This window comes from Lynx canadensis, chromosome A2 (assembly GCF_007474595.2).
Source record: "Lynx canadensis isolate LIC74 chromosome A2, mLynCan4.pri.v2, whole genome shotgun sequence".
Classification (NCBI taxonomy): Eukaryota; Metazoa; Chordata; class Mammalia; order Carnivora; family Felidae; genus Lynx; species Lynx canadensis.
In genome coordinates this window covers 38,950,101-38,964,534 of record NC_044304.2, presented here as the reverse complement: position 1 = coordinate 38,964,534, position 14,434 = coordinate 38,950,101, and the positions used below count along the sequence as shown (strand labels likewise).

The window sequence follows — 14,434 nt, the reverse complement described above, 5'->3', positions numbered from 1 at the left end:
CCAGGCCTGGCACATGGTAAATGCCATCAACATCCTCTGCTCCTGGTGGCGATGTTATCATCTATAACTGAGGAGTTATATCAGTCACAGCAATTTTGGGCTACGTACCATATTTTAACATATTTTTTGCTTTTCTTCACAGACACACAGACACACATGCACGTGCACACAGACACACACACACACACACACACACACACACACCACACCACTTCATGGCTATGAGCGTAGCTGCACAGGCAGACCCAGCATTTGGAACTCCATCTCTTGGCTATGCCCAACTCACGGGCTGGCCTTGAGCAAGCAACCCCCTCTCCAGCCCTGCTGAGGTCCTGCAACTTAGGAAACTGCGGTGAGCTGTCACTCGTTAGGCTGAAGGGCTTGGGCGAATCCAGATGGCAGACAGGTTCTTGGGGGTGCCACTGTGCTTTGAAAACATGGTAGTGTCACACTGAAGTCCAGATATGTGGCTCCCTCCACACTTGTGGTGACAGCACCCCCAATTCCTTGGAGCCAGGAAGGATTTTGGAAGTTGTTCATTACTGCCTGGCCCAGGAGGCACTTGACTTTGCAAACCTTTGAACCTACGAATTCTCAAGTATGTTCCAGCTGGAAAATTCAGCAGTTGAAACTTCAGGTTTGTCTTGCAGGGCTGAGAAGGATCCCTGCGCAGAGGGTTAAGTGGCTACTTTCGAAAGGACAAAGCAAGAGATGGCGATAAGATAAGGAGCTGTGTTTTCACCAGACACTCCTTGGAAGAACAGGCTTTTGTTGTGATCCAGAGGATAAGAGCCTGAGCCTCGAATTCATCAGGCCATCCCTCCTCCCCTTAGCCAGGGTTCAGGGCCGCCAGGGATGTGTCTGCAGCTGCTGCCACCTGCTGGAGCCTGGAGCCTCTGCAGTCTGCCTGCAGGTGTTTGCACAGACATTTCCTCCAAGCCTGGAAACACAGCTCTTGTCCTGATGGATGCAGTGGCCTTCACCTTTGCAGTTGCTGGTATTTCTGGAGCACCCGCTGTGGGTCAAACACTATGCTTAGAACTTCCTTGCGTTGTCTCATCTAATCCATTCACTACAATGGAGGCCCACACAGGGGGAACTTTTGTCTCTTTCTCACAACCGTATCCCTAAGTGCCTACAAAGTGAGTGGCCCACAGGAAGTACTTGGTAAATACCGATTGCATGAGAACAGCCGTAAAGATAGATTGTGTTATTAGTCTGGTTTTATAGAAGAGGGAGTTGTCGCTTGGTGACACAAAAGCTCCAGGTATTGTGGATAAAGTGATGAGGGAAGCAGGAAAGATTCTTGCCATAGGCAGAGTTCATCTGTCACCTGGGGTGATTTTGTTTTTAAGTTTATGTATTTATTTTTGAGAGGGAGGGGAGTGAGCAAGGGAGGGGCAGAGAGAGAAGGAGAGAAAATCCCAAGCAGGCTTCCCACTATCAGCATAGAGCGTAATGTGGGGCTCGAACCCACCAACAGTGAGATCAGGACCTGAGCTGAAGTCAGGAGTCGGAGGCTTAACCGACTGAGCCACCCAGCCTCCCCTGTTGCCTGGGGTGATTTTGAAGGCACAAAGTCAGGCAGCGCTAGGCTCAGGCAGCAAGGGTTCTTGGGGTGCCACTGTGCTTTGAAAAAAGTCAGGGCTGCAAGCCATCAGGGAAGCAAGCCAAATCAAAATGTTGCCGTGGGCCCTGGTGACCTTGAGGCACAACCAGGGCTCTGGCCAGGGCAAGAGACCCCTGACAGATGTTTTGTGCTTTTTTTTTTTTTTTAAGCAATTTTAGGTTTACAGAATAACTGATTAGAAAGTACAGAGTTCCCATCTATCCTCTCACACCCCAACCCCTTCCCCCAGTTATTATTAACTCCTCTGCCCCATTATCAACATTTTGCATTAGTGCGGTACATCTGTTATGGTTGAGGGGGTCAATATTGATACATAGCATTAGCTGAAGTCCACAGTAGTTTATGTTAGGGTTCCCTCTTGGTGTCTTACATTCTAAGTGCTCTGACAAATGTATAATGACATGTTTCCATGTTTGCAGTATCATCCAGAAAGGTTTCACTGCCCTAAGAATCCTCAGTGCTCCACCCGTTCCTGCCTTCCTCTGACTCCCTGAACCCCTGGCAGCCACTGATCATCTTTACTGTCTCCATAATTTTGCCTTGTCCAGAATGTTATGTAGTTAGGGACTTATAGTATGTAGCTTTTTTCAAATTGACTTTTTCACCAAGGATTATGCATTTAAGATTCCTCTGTGTCTTGTCAAGGCTTGATGGCTCTTCTTATCACTGCATAAAATTCCATTGAATGGACGTACCACAGTTTGTCTCTCCATTCACCTATTGATGGGCATTATTGGTGCTTCCAAGTTTTGGCAATTGTGACTAAAGCTGCTATAAACATTAGTGTACATGTTTTGTATGAATGTAAGTTTTCAACAAATTGGTAAATACCAAGGAGTGCAGTTGCTGACTCATATGGCAAGTTTTGTAAGAAATCTTTCAAAGTGGCTGTCCCCGTTTTGTACTTTTGAGCATTGCTGTTCGTGACAGGCATGCTGGCCTGCATTTTCCCCTTCTTGGTGTTGGCAAGACTGAGAGAAGACAGGCCTACATCTCCTCCCTTCCTGTCTGCATCCACCTCCCTTGCTGAGCCAAACCCACTTCCTCTGCTGAAAGGTAAAGAGAACAGAGGACCTTCTTTTTCATCCTACAAAGAGGGACACATTTCAGACAAGGTGTGATAGTGTAGCTGCTCTGGTCGCTTGAAATTCCCAAGCCATTCCCTTGGGCAGGAGGCAGATAGACTGGGCCTACCTCTCTGGAAGGTCACCTGTGGCTTGGGTTCAAAATTCTTGGCATGAGCACAGCCATGTGAGCTGAAGAAGACAGTTGCCGTTTTTGATGTGTGGAGCTTTGAGGCCTCTGTTCATGAAACTCTCATGAAACTAGTGCCTTGAACAACCAACTCCTGCTCACTTTCCGCCCTTTCTAAAATGTAGGCAAGTCAGATAGCTGTTTGGTTCCCATCATCTCAAAACTTAAAGTAATTGGAATGTTTTGGAAATAATAGAACTGTATGCAAGCTAGGAGTTTATTTCACTTTTCCTGTCTCTTATTAAGAAAGTCATGAAAAATTAGATGTGGCCTTTCAGAGTTACTTTAAAAACAAATTTGAGGGGTACCTGGGTGGCTCAGTCGGTTAAGCGTCCAACTTTGGGCTCAGGTCATGATCTCACAGTTCAAGGATTCAAGCCCACATTGGGCTCTGTGCTGACAGATTCTGTGTCTGCTTCAGATTCCTGTGTCTCCCTTTTCTCTGCCCCTCCCTCGCTGTGCTCTGTCTCTCTCTGTCTCTCAAAAATTATAAACGTTAAAAAAAAAATTGAAACTAGTTAGGCTAACATCAAACTGTAAGTGTAGGAAATAGAGGGAGGTTTTTTTTAAATTATGTTTTGACATGATTTCCCCAGAATTCAAAATTCCATGTTTGGTTACTTCTACAACAATTGCATCTCCTTTCCTGGCCAGACCAACCCAACCAACAACACAACCAAACTCTTAATCTTCCATCAGTAACTTGGAGCAAGTCATTTAATCATGGATTCATTTTTTAAGGCTCATGCTCTTTGGTGACTGCCTAGGAAAACTCAGGAATCTCATTTGAACTGCCTCAATCTGTAAGGAGGAAAAAAAAGCTTTAGTTCTGCTGGTAGGAGAGGGTCATTATGTGTCTCAATTTACCAGCCTAAGCACTGCAAATATAAACTCTCTGAAGGAAAATTTTGTCCTAATTACTTACTGAATCCAGAAGCATCTGCTTTGATTTACGGTAAGGTCCAGTTGGGTCTTAATCAGGCATTTACAGCATGCTGAGGTAACTTAACAACTAGTACCTTTTCTGCTCCAACCAAGTATTTTTCAAAGGGTAGGGATAGGGTGAGGTCCAGAATAAACAATGTTACAAATTCTCCAGATGATTCTTATAAAGACTGAAGTTTGAGAATCACTGCTCAAGGCAATACTTACTTCTTTTAATTTATTTTCCCTTTCAGCTTTACCTACGAATAACACATTCTGGAGAAGTTTTGTATTCCTGATATGTTTGATTGTCTCACTGGAAACTTTTTACTTTATAAGTTTCTTAAAATTTTACTTTCTAAATGAAATTATAGTAAATTGGCTTTTTGTGTGGGTCTACACATCGGTGAGTTTTAACACATGTATTGGAGTCACGTAACTACCACACCACACTCAGACCAAAACAGTTCCGTCACCAAGAAAACTCCCTCATGATATCCTTTTAGGCACACCCTTCCCCCAACCCCTGTCCCCTGGCAACAACTGATCTGCTCTCCATCACCAGCATTTTCTTTTCCAGAAAGTTATATAAATGGAATCTTACAGTATATAGTATATAATCTTTTGAGACTGGCTTCTTTCACTCAGCATAATGTCTTTGAGATTCATCCAAGCTGTTGCTTATATCCATAGTCCATTTCCTTTTATTGCTGAGCAGAATTCCATTGTATGAATGTAACCCAGTTTGTTTGTTTCCCCATTGGAGAGCATTTGGCTGTTTCCAGTTTTGGGCACTCATGAGTCAAGCTGCTATAAACATAAGTGTATAGGCTTTTGCATAAATATAAGTTTTCATGTATCTAGGGTAATACCTAGGAGGATCCAGGAGTCAACTAGTAGGCACATTTTTCACTTTATGAGAAACTACCTCCCTGTTTGCTCCAAAGGCTGTACCATATTGTAGTCCCCCACCAGCAATGTGTAAGAGTTCTAGTTGCACTTTGTGTTCACCGGTATTTGACGTTGTCAGTTATCTTTTTTTTTTCAACCCTTTCTAATAGGTGGTTAGTAGCATTTCATCATGTTTTTTAATTTTTTATTTAAAAATTTTTGTAATGTTCATTTTTTTGAAGAGAGAAAGCGCATGAGCGGGAGACGGTCAGAAAGAGGGAGACACAGGCTCATGATGTTTTTAATTTGCATTTCCCTAATGGCTAAGGATGTTGAACATCTTGTTATGTGCTTTTTTGTCATGCGTATTTCCTCTGTCTGTTCAAATCTTTTGCTCATTTAAAAACTGGATTGTTTGTTCTCTTACTGTTGAGTTTTGTGAGTTCTTAATATATTCTGGATACAAGTCTTTGGTATGTGGTATGTAAATATTTTCTCCTACTTTGTAGCTTGCCTTTTCATTATTTTAACAGTGTCTTTCCTGGAACAAATTATTAATTCTGATGAAGCCCAGTGTATTCTTTTTCTGTTATGAATCATAAGGATTTTCCCCTATGTTTTCTTCTAAAAGTTTGATAATTTTCTGTCTTAAGTTTAAATATATGATTTTGTGGGGCACCTGAGTGGCTCAGTTGGTTAACTGTCTGACCCTTGATTTCGGCTCACATCATGATCTTATGGTTATGGGATCAAGCCCTCCATCAGGCTACATACATGCTGAGTGTGGACCCTGCTTAAGATTCTCCTCTCTCCTCTCTCTCTCTCTCTCTCTCTCTCCCTCTCCCTCTCCCTCTCCCTCTCCCTCTCTGCCCTTTTCCCCTGTTCACATGCTTTCTCTTTCTTAAAAAAGAATCATAGATATGTAATTTCATTTGAGTTAATTTTGGTTTAAGACATGAGATTTATATTGGAATTCATTTTTTCACACATGAAGTCCAAATGTTTCAACACCATTTATTAAGAAAACAATCCTCTATTGAATTGCCTCTGCACTTTTAGCACAGACTCAATTGATAAATTTAGTGCAGGGAAACTTTCTGGAGTAATGGATGTGGAAATATTTTTTATTGGGTGTGTATTATGTGTGTATATGACTTGGTCAGTCTCTTCAGTTTGCACACTTCAGGTCTATGCATTTCATTGTATATGAATTAAACTTCAATTAAAATGGCATCAGTTGGCTGGCCATAGCATCAGGTCTATTTTCAGAGTCTCTTCTGTCCCATTGATCTACATTTTTTTTTTTTTTTTGCCAATACTATCCTATCTTGATCCCAATTACTGAAGCTTTATAGAAAAGTTAAAATTGAAAAGTGTGATTTCTCCAACTCTGTTCTTCTTTTTCAAAATCATTTTGGCTATTTTTGTTCCTTTGCGTTTTTATATCCGTTTAGGATCAACTTATATCTCTACAAAAAATCCTGTTGGGAATTTGATTGAGATTATGTTAAATGTATAAAAATTTGGGGAGATTTGACATCTTTACTTGTTATTTGCCAGTCTATGAACATGGTATGTCTTTGCATTTATTGAGGTCCTCTTTGATTTCTTTCACCAACATTTTGTAGTTTTCAGCACACAGATCCTTTGCATGTTTTATTGGATTTATATTTAAGTATTTCCACTTTTGAGCTCTTTTATTCTATATTTAATTTTTTAATGTTTCTTTATTTTTGAGAGAGAGAGAGAGAGAGAGAGCATGAACAGGGGAGGAGCAGAGAGAGAGGGACACAGAATCTGAAGCAGGCTCCAAGCTCTGAGCTGTCAGCACAGAGCCCAATGTGGGGCTCGAACCCATGAACCATGAAATCATGATCTGAGCCGAAGTCAGATGCTTAACCTACTAAGCCACCTAGGCACCCCTGAGCTACTTTAAATAGCATTTAGAAATATTTGATTTCCAATTCCTTTTTGCTGTTATGTAGAAATATAATCCTTTTTTAACATTTAGGCAGTAAATTCATCTTGTCTTTATTTCTTCTTTTCCAAATTGGATGACTTTTATTTGTTTATTTTCCTTTTTTTTTTTTTTTTTTTTGTTACTTGCACTGGATAGTTTACTTGCACCATTCCAGTATGGTGTCAAATAGGAAGGGAAGTAGAGGAAGTCCGCCTTGTTCCCATTCTTTGGAGGAAAGTATTCAATCTTTTATCATTAAGTGTAATGTTTCCTGTAGATTTTTCAATGATGTCCCTTATTGGGCTGACAAAAGTCCCTTCTTTTTGTAGTTTGCTGAGAGTTTTTAATTATGAATGAACATTGAATTTTGTGAAATGCTTGTACTGTATTAATTGATATGATCATGTACTTTTTTTTTGACAATGAATAATACATTGATTTTCAAATATTGAACTAACCTGGCATAACTCAAGATAAAGCCCATTATGGTTTGAGAGCATACTTTGGATATATGTATTCTGTTTTTATGATTGTATCTCTTTGTATAGTAATTTTAATGATTGCTGTAGAGTTTACAATATATATAACTTTTCACTTTTAAGTATCTTAGCATTTCAGGTTGAATATAGAAACCTTACCAGTAGATATGGTTTTTTTGTTATGATATGTTTTCTGTTATTTACATACAGTGAAAACTCCATCAGACAGTGTTATAATTTTTGCTTTCAACTATCAACCATACTTTAAGAAGCTCATGGGAGAAAAGTCCTGTTATGTTTACACAGAAATTTACTATTTCCATTTCTCTTTCCTCATTCTTGATGTTCCAGGTTTCCTTCAGATATAATTTGCTTCTGTCTGAAGAAACTACTTGGAAATTCCTTTAGAACAGGTCTGCTGGAAATGAATTCTCTTAGTTTTTTTTTTTTTTTTCACCTGAGAATGTCCTTATTTCACCTTGTTCCCAAGGCTGTTTCCAGTAGAATAGAATTCTGACTTGACATTTGTTTTCCTTCTGCACTTTAAGTATATTGTTATACTTCATTCCAGACTCTGGTTTCTCATGAGTATTCTGCAACCACTTCTACTCTTGTTCTCCTATAGGATAACTGTCGGTAGTGTGTCCATTGTTCTCTGTTTGCTTTCAACATTTTTTCTTTTTCTTTAGTTTTCAGGAGTTTTATTATTATGTGTGTGTGGAGGGGGGGATTTGTTTAGATTTATGTTATTTGAGGTTTTCTGAGCTTCTTGACTGCAGATTTCTGCCTTTTGCCATATTCACGAAGTTTTCAGGTTGTTATTCTTCAGATATGTTTTCTTCATTCTTTCCCACTTCTCAGACATAATGATGGGAATGTTAGACCTTCTGGGATTGTCCACAGGTTCCTTAGGATCTGTTTATTTGTCTATCTTTTTTCTGTCTCTTGTTCAACTTATATACTGTCTCCTAATCTATCTTCATGTTCGCTGACTTCTCTGTCATTTCCATTCTGCTGATGAACTCAGCCAGTGAGTTTGTTTCGGTTATTGTATTTTCCAGTTCTAAGAATTTTATTTGGTTGGTTCTTTATATCTTCTTTTCTCTTTCTGAGACTTTCTATTTTTCCATTTATTTCAGGAGTGCCCAGGATTCCTGATGGAATGTTGGAGCATTTCTTTAACAGCTGCTTTAAAGCCTTTTTTCAAATATTTCTAACCTCTGTGTTATCTCAGCATTGGCATCTTTTCCCGTGTGAGTCGAAATTTCCCTGATTCTCTGGATTCGGAGTAATTTTGGTTTGTATCCTGGACATTTTAAATATTATGAGACTCTGAATCTTACTTAAATCCTATGAAGAGTGTTGATGTTTTTGTTTTAGCAGTTAATCAACCCAGTTGGGTTCGGTCCTCAATTTCCAACCAGTTTTTTGTGGGTTGTGGTTTCAAGGTCAGTTCGGTTTTCAAATCCTTTTGCAGTGCTATTTAGATCTGTTCCAGATGTTCACCACCCAGGGCTGAGCCTGGGCCTTGGGTATAGTCTGTTCCATAGCTCAGTTCCAAAGTCTCTGTATGTTGGTTAGGTCACAATCAGGAATGCATAGCTCAGAGGTTAGCCTAGGAGTCCATGAGCAACTTTCTCCTCTCTCTTGGCTGTCTCTGACACTTTTCAGCTCCGTGAACACCTCTTTTTGCTGATTTGAACAGAAAACTGGGGTTTTATTTACCCCACTCTGGCATGCACAACCCCTAGCTGTGCTCACATCTGGAGCCAAGTTTTAGGGTAAGAAAGCCACAGGAGTTTGCCTTATCTCTGGGGACCACAGGGCCTCCTGTTGGAGAGGAAGTTCCCTTCCTCAGAGTTTTAGGCTCCTGGAGGCCTCCAGTGCTACCTCTGACAGCAGCACCATTAGTATGCCAAGACTGCTTGTGGGGTGAGGTAAGGAGAATAGAAAAAAGACAAGAAGTGAGAAAAAGAAAATAAGTCATTTCCTCCCCCCTTTCTAAGTATCAGGAAACCTCTTTCTCTGTCTTCAAGCCAGAATTAAAGGGCTTTTCCTTGAGCTCTCTCTGTTCACTCCCAGGTTTTAGACTGTGCTGAGTTCAGGCCAGTAGACACTAGAAAGAGAAAAGAGTAAACTCCGGTTTGATGGTTCTTCAAATTCTGGTCTTCTTTTCCAGCCCACTTGCTACTACTTCCTTTTCAGAGTCCTCAAATGGCTGATTGATGCAATCTCTCCAGGTTGTATAGCTGCATTCAGTGAAAAAGTGTATTAACTATATTTCCTATTCTTTATGTTCTGGTATCTAGGGTCTTGCTAACTGGGAGGGACTGCACCTCTCAGGATTAGCTAATTCTTAGAGATTTTCAACAGTTCACCTGGGAGCACACTTTTCATATACAAATTAAAGAGTCCAAACCCCATACCCCCAACCACCTCCTTTACTGAAGTCTAACGCTTTGGGCTACCGGATCCACCTGCTGTAATCACCCCGGAGCCAGACACCAGACAACCCAGGACAGCCCCTATACCCTAGAGCCTCCTGAAATTTTTCAAACTAGCCAATTCCATACCTGCTTACCTTGACCCTCGTGTTCCTTCCCACAGAAACTAGAGTAAATCTTCTTGCCCAGTTTTCCCTGCTGCCTCTGCCTCTGCCTCCTGACCATCCCAGGTGCTTCCCCATGTGGCCCCTCATGGAATGGTATGACCCTCCTCTTGGAAACTGTGAGTATAAATCTCTCATGCCAATAACGGTCATCTCCTAATCTGTTGGCCTCACCATAACTAAATAATAATGAAACCTACATTTAAAAACAGAAGGACAGGTTAGAATGTGCTTATTTCATCTCACATGGAACACTCTTTATTTGTATACATAATCAGCCACAACTTTTTTCAGTTATAAATCAGAGAAATTGGCTTTCCCAAAAGATGGGCTTTTTATGCCTTGAGTAACTGAAAAGTTCAGTTTATTTGTTTTTCCTTGTCTGTACTTTCTCATTTTTTAAATTTTATCTATCTATCTAAGTAATGTCTACATCCAACATGGGGCTTGAACTCACAATGCCGAGATCAAGAGTTGCATGTTCTTTCTGACTGAGCCAGCCAGGCGCCCCTGTCTGGGCGCCCCTTCTCCTTATTAAAACAACAAGTCTGTGTTAGTGTTATAGGGGGTCATGCTTCTCTGTGTAGTATCCCTTCCCCTTCCGACTGTGAATTTCCTTTAAGGAACCACTCCTGAGCGACTGCCCCTGTATGGTTTGGGTGTGAGTCACCATGGCATCATCCCCCACTGCACAGAGGTCACAGATCTAGTCTGCCCAGTGACATATTCCAATGTCCTGACCACAGCTGTCAGTTCAGAAATTAAAGCCAAGCCCAAGACTCTGCATGAAACTATTGAGAAAGAGCATCTCTGTTTCTGCTGGTGTTACTTAGTGAATGGAATGTAAATCTGAAGTTGCCTCTTCCCATTGTTTTTAAAGAGGTTACCAAATGGTAAAAAAACAACCAAGAAGAAAGCAGAGCTGTGTGTTAGTAAACAGATTTTTGGTAATATTGATATGGGTCCACCACTGCTGAAGACCTTCCTCTTCCCATGGCACTTTAGTTACACAAATTAGTGAATTCCTGTTTTGCTTGAGCCAGTCTGTGTTCGTTTTCTGTCACTTGCAGCCCAAATGTCCTGACTAATGTATAAATGAGCCCTTTGTCTATTATAGTTTGTTGTGGCCTGAATCTTGAGTTGATTATCTTTAATCAACAGCACATGGAAATTTTTATTGGAGTCATTTGTTGAAATCCATTGGAAGGAATTCTAACTTGCTGGGTGAATTTTATCTGTCCATACCCTCTTCTTGTTGTTTTTGTCAATGAGACTTGGTCTGTGTTGCTTAGAGTGCTGATGAGTTTGAGTTTTCCCCAGAAGCAGACCCTGGGTAGATTTGAAAGCCAATAGTTTATTTCAAAGGCAATCCCAAGAGTATCAGCAGGGGATTGAGGGAATGAAAGTGGAAAGAGAAGAATGCATTATTACAAAGGTTTCTGGGGCTCATCCCTGCCTGGGAATTCTAAAGAACATTGTAGAATAAGCTCTAAAAATACCAACTCAGAGTATATGGAACCAGAGGGTATTTATCCTCCAACTCATATCCATCATTGGCTGAGGTCTGTTTCCAGGGCTTTAATTCTCCCAGCATGCCTGGCCTGCCCTGCTCAGGAGCTGAGAGCAAGTCTTTAGGTGGAGAGTTGTAGATACCTGTAATAGAATGTGGTAGGCATGTGTGTGAGGGACCCAAGGTTCAGAGGGATGTGGGAGGTGCACAGCCAACCTCTGTCACCAGAACTATGAGTGTTATTGTTTTCCATTTCTATGCTTCTAGCTTAGCCTCTGAAGGTGTATTGATTGCATGTGTATTGATTCATATGTAATGACTCTTCACAAACACAGTAGCTTTAAAACTTATCAGCTTCCTCCATGTTTGGGACGATGAAATTGAAGTCAAAAGTGTGGTGTTTTCTAGGCTATTTCAATCATTCATTCATTCATTTCTACAACAAATGCTTTGGGACGACAGAAATCAATAAGCAAAAGTCTCTGTCCTTGCCAAGCTCAGAAACTGATGGCAGGCAGATAGAAATGTAATTACTGGTGGAATAAAATCATACTTGCTTTCATAGAGGTGAGTAAAAACTGCTATGAGAGGACACAAAGAAGGCTGTGGTTTTATCTTTAAAGATGAGGAAGGATACTTATTCTCCTTGTTATTGCTATGTAGCAAACCACCCCAAACTTGTGGCATAAAATAGCACCCATTTCTTTATGCTTATGCTTTGGTGGGTCAGTAATTTGAGAGGGAGTGTAGAGGAGTTAGTGTGTCTTCACATTATGGTGTCTGGAGCTTGGCTACAAAGGCTTGAAAGCTGGAGGCAACACACTGGGTAGGGTGTGGAACCATCTGAAGGCTTCTGGCAGTTGATGTTGATGTTTGCAGAGACTACACAGAGGTTGCCAACTGGTACATCTACACTTGGCCTCTCCATGGGGCTCCGTGGCATCCTTATAGCACGGTGGCGAGATCGAAAAGCAAGTGCCCCAAGACAACCTGTCAGAAGCTGCATTGCCTTTTAGGGCCAACCTTCAGAAGTCATGTAGTGTCACCTCCACTGTGATCACAAGCCTTCCCAAACCCACTAGAAGAGATCTTAGACCCATCTCTCAGTGGGTGGAGTCTCAGTCATATTACACAACAAGCAGCATTTGGGAAGGGAAAGATTGGTGCATCCACTTTGGGTAAACACTGTCTACCACAGTATTGAAGGGATAAAATCATTTTGTCCATCTGCTATTTAGTAATATATTTTCTGGGCCACATTATTTTCTGAGAAGTACCATTTGAAATTATTTACGTTGCCTAAATCAGATTGTCTCATAAAGATAGGAAGAGAGGGATTTATTATTTAATGCATTTGTCACTGCTCCATTGCCCGCACAGACTTCCTTCCTCATCCATATTTTGAGAACCATTGCCATAGAGCCTGGACACAGTGATGAAGAGGGCACCAAAATTTGGAGACCAGACTCTTTTTAGAGGTCAGGCAAGGGCAAAGACTGTAAATATTCTTTTCTTATCTTACTACTAAGTTGTTTATGGACATACAAACCCATATACCTGCTAAGTTCATTTCTTTTTTTTTTTTTTTTGGTCTTTTCATAGTGTTATTTAAATTCTAGTTAGTTAACATAGAGTACAATATTGGTTTCAGGAGTAGAATTCAGTAATTCACCACTTATATACAACATCCAGTGCTCATCATAACAAACACCCTCCTTAATAACCATCATCCATTTAGTCCATCCCCTGTGCACCTCCTTCCATCACCCCTCAGTTTGTTCTACATTGTTAAGAGTCTCTAATGGTTTGGGGTGCCTGGGTGACTCAGTCAGTTAAACATCTGACTTCAGCTCAGGTCATGATCTCATGGTTTGTGAGTTCGAGCCCCGCTTTGGGCTCTGTGCTGACAGGTCACAGACACGAGCCTGCTTCAGATTCTGTGTCTCCTTCTCTCTCTCTGCCCTTCCCCTTCTCGTGCTCGCTTGCTCTCTCTCTCCCTCCCTCCCTCCCTCCTCCTCTCTCAAGAATAAATAAACATTAAAAAAATTTTAGCTCCCTCTAGCTGCCATCTTTGTGTCCCAGCGTGTGTGTGCCTAATCTCAGCTGGTCCACCCAAGATCCCCTGAGCACCAACCCTAGTCCCCCATGCATGGTCCCATTTCCACTCCAACCAGGTGAGAGAAACTATCACGAACCAGGAGAAACTCGCCAAACTTGCAAGCACAAGTGCACGCTGGTGGGAAAGGAGAACTGCTCATGGAAAGAAGAAAGTGGCTCATAAAACAGCTACAGCAGATGATAAAAAACTTTATTTCTCCTTAAAGAAGTTAGGGGTAAACAATATCTCTGGTGTTGAAGAAGCAAATGTGTTCACAAACCAAGGAACAGTGACCCACTTTAACAACCGTAAAGTTCAGGCATCCCAGGCAGCGAACAGGCCATGCTGAGACAAAGCAGCTGACAGAAATGCTACCCAGTATCTTAAACCACCTTGGTGCAGACGGTCTGACTAGTTTAAGAAGACTGGCCGAAGCTCTGCCCAATCTGTGGATGGAAAGGCACCACTAGCTACCAGAGGGGACGATGATGATGAAGTTCCAGATCTTGTGGAGAATTTTGATGAAGCTTCCAAGAATGAAGCCAACTGAATCGAGTCAACTTCTGAAGAAGATAAAACTTGAAGAAGTTACAGGGAGCTGGTATTTTATATTATGACTGCTTTTTAAAAATTTTCTTGGGGCGCCTGGGTGGCTCAGTCGGTTGGGCATCCGACTTCGGCTCAGGTCACGATCTCACGGTCTGTGAGTTCGAGCCCCGCGTCGGGCTCTGGGCTGATGGCTCAGAGCCTGGAGCATGCTTCTGATTCTGTGTCTCCCTCTCTCTCTGCCCCTCCCCCTCCCCCGTTCATGCTCTGTCTCTCTCTGTCTCAAAAATAAATAAACGTTAAAAAATTTTTTTTCTTCATGGGTCTGATAAAATCTAGATCTCTGATATTTTTAAGCCCATGCCCCTTGGACACTGCAGCTCTTTTCAGTTTTTGCTTATACACAATTCATTCTTTGCAGCTAATTAAGCTGAAGAAGGCTGGGAATAAAGTTTGAAACAAGGTTAATAAGTTCTTTGCCTAGTTAAAAAAAAATTTTTTTTAAGAGTCTCTTATGGTTTGTTTCCTTCTCTC

At 41.3% G+C, this 14,434-nt stretch overlaps 1 pseudogene; it reads left to right on the top strand.

Annotated features, from left to right (window-relative positions):
* The window catches only part of LOC115501241, a 182,492-nt pseudogene extending 168,511 nt beyond the window's left edge, over nt 1–13,981 (top strand).
* The last annotated feature ends 453 nt before the right edge of the window (nt 13,982–14,434 follow it).